Genomic DNA, 6,491 nt, shown 5'->3' with positions numbered 1-6,491 from the left:
ATCTGAGATTTATTGACCGTGGACAAAGGTTTACCTTGCTCAATGAATAAAATGGCATTTGTTTAGCAAATTAAGAGCATAAATGATACTGCTAGGGGTGGCACACATAGTCTCCTAAAACAGTACTTCTTGGACACTTTAGGAATATCCATTTAGAAATAGTGAATGCATGGGCTAATTATCATCTGCTGTGTTTGTTAAAGAAACATCTCCAAGACCTTTACTTGGTGACCTCTTGTAAGACATTAGTTTGAGGCAGTTTGTACGTACTTGAAAACAATAAAGTTGCATTTCTTTATGAAAGAAGTCCCTTCCACAAGTCTGATTTTTATACTTACCACTTGCCTCCCTCCCAGACTGTGGTGTTGAAGGGTGTGCTGTGGCAAGATTTGGCTTGTAGAGGAGGCAGTGGGGAGGGCAGGAGGTAAGAATCAGAGGGAAGAAACCTGGGAACAGATGATGTCAGTGGAGCAAGAGAAACAGGAAGAAGTTAGGTTGCAGGACAATGCGGAAGCGAGTAGAGTGCGGCCGTCCTTCCTGACGGCTGAACCCACCCCAAGAACCATCAAGGCTTTTCGAGGACAAGAAAGAGTCCATGAATCTACAGGCCCGAACCCTGAGGGCCACGCCTGCTTTTTCCATGCCAGACCACAAGCAGGCCACTCAATATGAGCAGCAGGGTCGGGATGGCGGGGAGGAGATGGTGGGCTGAAGAACCCTACTTGTCAACACCAGTCAACAGTCTGTACTGTTCTGGTTGCTGTCTTTGGAGGGGGAAGAATGGAGGGAGAAGCAGATGGAATCCTTGGAATCATCTAAGTAGTGGACATTGGAGGCTTCCCAGGTGGCTCAGTGGTAATCTGCCTGCTGGTGCAGGAGACACAGGCCAGGAAAATCCTCTGGAGGAGGGTATGGCAACCCACTCCAGTATTTATGCCTGGAGAATCCCACGGACAGAGGAGTCGAGTGGGCTGTAGTCCATGGGGTCACAAATAGTCGGACACAACTGAGTGACTGTGCCACAGCAGTAGACATCAGAAATCTTCTCGGACAGGGTGTGATGGGCAGTAAGGAGGGATGCTTCTGTGCTGGGGGTGGAGGGGTGGATGGGAGGGTGTGCGTTTTCCCACGAGTCCCTAACAACAGGACAGAGGAAGACGCCAAACTCATAGCCCTGTGCCAGGATCTTGGGAGGGAAGTCGGGAGTCAGCTCTTGGCCCCTTTATTACCACGTTAGCAGTGGTGGTGATGGTGATTATTGTGATAGAACTTGTAGGAGAATTAACTGCAGCTTTCTAGGTGCTGTAAGTATGTCACACTTTTAGTTGTATAGTCTCATTTAATCCTGCCTCAGGGCCTTTACTTTTGATGGTCCCTCTGCCAGGAATGGATTCCTCTAGTTCTTCACATGACTGGCTGCCTCACTTTCTACAGATTGCCCCTTAAACATGACCTCTTCACAAGGTCCTCACAGACCACAGCAAATAAATTAACACTTTTGGCACCTCTTTCCCCATTCTCTCTGTTTTCATTCATGAACACTACCTCAAATTTACACAGATAGGTGGATATAGGTAGTGTATAAACATATATAAATATAATTCACACACACATATATAGTTTTTTGCTTATACAAAAGCAAAAATGTTTGCCTGACTCCTCCAGAATTGTTTCCATGTACACAGAAGTATTTCTCTCTTCACCACCTTTATTTATCACCTAAAAAAATGATGCCTGACATGTATTGGGCAATTAATAAATATTGGTTGGATGATGAAAAAAATCCCCTTAATCCAGTGAAATGGAGACTATTGTTTAATTTTCAGATGGGAAAATTAGGGCTTGGAAAGGCAAAATTATGTACTCTGTCTCAAAGATGGTGAGCATCTGAATCAGGATTCAAACCCGAGACCAGCTCCCTTAACCAGCATGCCGTACTCATTGGCAATGGTGTGAACAGAAAACCCGTGGGCATGGAGGCAGCCTGATGAGTGCAATGGTTTAACAAACTGGGGAAGCTACAAAGGGAGCCAGGAATGCGTGGACAGTGAACGTTTGACCAGTAGAGGCTGGGCAGATCCAAGTGATTAGAGCCCGAGGAGGGGAGAGGGCATGACCTTAATGATGGGTAAGGGGTGAAGAGTCAACCATCTTAGGGGCTGTTACTGAGAAGATGAAAGACTCTTACTATGGGATGTAGTGTAAAAATCAAGGCCAACGTCTGACCCAGGCAGACAGGTTTTCCATGCCTTTTCCTTTTCCCCTGCAGAATAGTAAATATCAAGATTCATCACAGACAGAAAACAAGCTAAATACTCATAATGCTAAGAATGCAACATGACATAGGGCAAATGATTAGATCATTTGGTGCTGGTTTCATGGGATATCCTTTCTAGATTTTGAACGCAGCCCCTCCCCCAGACCTCTAGGGCACTTCATTAGGTGAAGCTGTGGGTCAACTGTGTCTCTGATCCCTGCTCCCACATTTATTTTAGGGATTAAAGAATGGGGGAAGTAGGAAATAAGGGACACTCAAAACATTTTCCTAGCTCTTTGGCCCCGGGTAGCATTAAAAACAACCGAATGCTGTACTGTCCATGGGACCTATGTCTATAAGCTTTCAACCATCAGCCTGCTCAGAGCACTGAGGAGCAGATAAAACTGCCAACAATTAGAACTCAAAGAACACCCTTATATTATTTCAACTCTACTAGAAGACAGAAAAAACTTTTATATTGCTCAGCCTATTTTATGAAACAAATAGTTTTGATAGAATTCAATAAAATAAGCAAATATATATATATTTGTTAATGTATCATCAAATAGTAGACCATTTGATTATCATCAAATAGTAGAATTCAAGGACAGTATATTATACAGAAACTAAACATTAACATTCACCAGAAAAATGATTAAGTAATTATTTCAAAAGATGTTAGAAGGTTATCAGTAAAATTTAACTGATTAAGATGTTTGATGAAAAAGCATTAAAGAAAATATAATTATGTTCAGAGAAGTGGGGAAGGATGTATAAGTCTAGAGAACTATAATGATAACAACTATAACAAAAGCAATAGCAGCAACATTTGAAATCTTGGATAAGAAGTTTGTATTTATATGGTCTAAATAAAGGGACAAGCTGGAAGAAATAAAAACATATTTTTTTGGTAGTGAATATGGTTAAATACCTAAAAGTATCCAAGTAAGCCAACCAAAAGAAAGCTACAGGAACAACAAAAAAGTCCTATAAGCAATGATTTCAAAATTACAGGCCCAAGACATCGTTTTTTTAAAAATAAAATTTATCTCTAAGTATTAGAAAATACAGTAAAAGAGCTTCTATTTACAACAGAACCAAAACACATTATACTCAAGATTTAGTGTTTGTGACATAAGGTACTTATTAAAGAAAATTTAAAAACACAATGAGAATAATTTTTAAAAAATGCATGTAAGACTAAACTTGACTGCTGTTTGGGAAGACAGAATATAGTAAAGATAAAAATAAGTTGCTATAAAGAGCCAATATAATACCAATTAAAAGCCTCACTGTGTTTTTATAAAACATGACATGTTGGTTGTGACATTCAGCTGCAAGAGTGATCAGGTAAGAATATCAGAGGGTTTTTTTAAAATAAGTGATTATGAAGCAAATGAGTAGACAACTGTAATTCTAGCGTATCAACCCTGACAGGTTTTAAAACATACCAGACCAAAATGATGGGTATGGAACCTTATAATATTAGGATAAAACCTGAACATTCATTGTCATCAACTTATTTTTAGGAACTGTCTGGGGATGAACCACTCTGTGCTATTCTAGGGCCTGGGTATAGAGCCCAAATAAGCCCAGAAAGGTCCTCACTGTCATGGAGAAACAGAAAACATAACAAGTCAATGGATAAGTGGCAGGATAATTTCAGAGGTCAAGAAGTGCAGTGAAGCCCACAAGTGATGGATTGAGGACTGCTTGTGAGAGCTGCTATTTTGGATTTGGCAATTAGAAAAGGCCTCTCAGAAGAGGTACACTTTTGAACTAAGATCTGTGGGACAGAATGGGGTTTTCGAAAATAAATTCACTTGATTTTATTGTCAATAAAGTTGCCTTGAAGGACCTCCTATGTGCAAAGCTGGGCTAAGTGCTATTGTCACATGGATGATGCATAGATTAACTTAACAGGTTTAACTTTAATTCTAACCTTGCTCTTTGGCATTTTATGATCTACATTAAACACAGAGACCGGGAGAAAATATTTGTAATGTATATGATAAGAGGTTGGAACCCTTTGGAACACATCAATAAGGAAAAGAACAATGGAAAATTGGGCAAATAATGACAATTCAGAAAAAGGAAAATGAAGCCCAGAAAGCCAATAAATATGAGAAAAAGCACTACCTAGAAAATAAAGAAATGGACATTAAAACTGTAAGATTATCAAAGTCTGCCAGTTATGATAGAAAAAATGAAAATGGTCAAGATCATCCGGTGTGGGAAGTGGACATTTCTATATCTTGGTGGTGGAATATGGGTAAGACAAGCCCTTTTGAAGAGCAATCTGTAGAAATTTTTTAAGATTTTAAACAAGAGTCTTATGATTCAGAACAGGAATCAGTTCTATGTAAACTGAAGCTCAAAGGCCTAAAAGTACTATATATAAGGATGTTGCTGCAGCAATGTTTTTAATAGTTAAAAAATTAAAAGGGAAATATCCTATAAATCAATTAGTAGTGGGAATGAGTGAAAGTGTCTGTAAAAAGTGAGAATCCACTTCCTTATAGATACTATCAGTATAAATGTAGAAAAAAGACTGGAGGGATGCACAGCACACTGCCAACAGCAGTAACATCAGTGGTGGGGAGTCTAAGTTTAGGGAGAGGGAAAGGGGACTTTCAGTTTCCATTTTGTATGCTTTTAGAAGAGAAGGAAAATTTCAGCCAATCTATTAAAGAAACAAACTATTACTTGTCCCAGCTGGGAAGGGAAATTTTCTATTTCTGAATACTAAAGGAATGTTACATCAGCCCCTAGGTGGATGTTTTCTGATCCAGTTATATTTTTGAAAAGCATGCCAAACCAAAACACAAAAATGTACGTGACATGAATAACTGAAAAAACGTACAAATAATATAAACATATAGCCACTTCAGATGTTTTTTTGGAAGGAGGCACAACATAATTTTCCATATAAAATATATATAAAGTTAATACAACCAAACAGCATACCGAGATGTCAATGAAGGTGAATAAAAGAGATAAATATGTCATGAGGAAATACAGGGTATTCCCATGGAAAGGGTATTTTCAGTCTCACTGAGAAGAGCTGTACATTAAGTGACAGATAAGACTCATAACATTTAATTCAAGCTATATGTTGAGCACAGGGCTTCCCTGGTGGCTCAGAGGGTAAAAAATCTGCTTGCAATGCAGAAGACCAGGGTTTGATCCCTGGGTTGGGAAGATCCCCTGGAGAAGGAAATGGCAACCCACTCCAGTATTCTTGCCTGGAGAATCTCTTGGACAGAGGAGCCTGGCAGGCTACAGCCCATGGGGTCGCAAAGAGTCAGACATGAGTAGGTGACTTTCACTTCATTTCATATGTTGAGCACATACTGTGTATATCAGATATGCTTTACATGAAGCACCCCACTTTAATCCTTACTCTTGCCAGCTTACAATGTAGATAGTATCCCCCTCTAGCGATGAGGAAAGAGAGGCACAAAGGGGTTAGGTAACTTAACCAAAGCTACACTCCTCTGGTAAGCAGAGGAGAAAGGATTCAAAGCCAGGACTGATTCAAAAGTCCAAAATCTGACCTAACCTGCTATCTGATCTCCTATAACCAAAAGCTCAAAATCAAAGTCGGTGGGAAGTGCACTTCTGGAAAAGCACCCTCATATACAGACTGCCTACTCTATTTTTTGAGTCAGCTATCTGGGGTACCTCTGGGTCTCAGCAGCTGGCAGGACCAGGCTGGGACCTTGCGCTAGTCTTGCTTTCAGACTACAATTGTCTCTGCGGCAGAACCTGCTCCAATTGTTGCCAAACCCAGGGACTAAGACTTGTGTATTCTGGGTTAGAACTTGGCAGAGGCCTTTGTGACCACAGGCCTGGGCGTTGCCTTGGAGCCACGGGGGCTGGGGCCGGGGGGCTTCCAGCATACCCTGAAGCCCACTGCACTTCCCACCTGCTCAGGGTCCTGTAGCATCTTCAGCACTGAGGCACATAACACCCTCCACGCTTCATTTCCCGGCTCCCTCTCCTTACCCCTTCTCCTTCCTGTAACTTAGGCCACAGGCTCCTCTCGCCCCTCCACGCCTCCCCTGACCCCATCCAGGGCTTCCATGCCGCTGCCCTTCCTGCCTGCCTCCCTTGGCCCCCCTTCCATGAGCCGCTCTCCCCAGTCTCCTCCTTCCTCTGTCCCCCCACACTCCTCACTCTCTTTGCTTTCTTCCCACCAGTTGATCTGGGGCAGCCATATCCAGGGAAAACC

The sequence above is a fragment of the Capricornis sumatraensis genome, chromosome 2, assembly GCF_032405125.1.
Source record: "Capricornis sumatraensis isolate serow.1 chromosome 2, serow.2, whole genome shotgun sequence".
Taxonomy (NCBI): Eukaryota; Metazoa; Chordata; class Mammalia; order Artiodactyla; family Bovidae; genus Capricornis; species Capricornis sumatraensis.
This window is presented reverse-complemented; position numbering follows the sequence as displayed.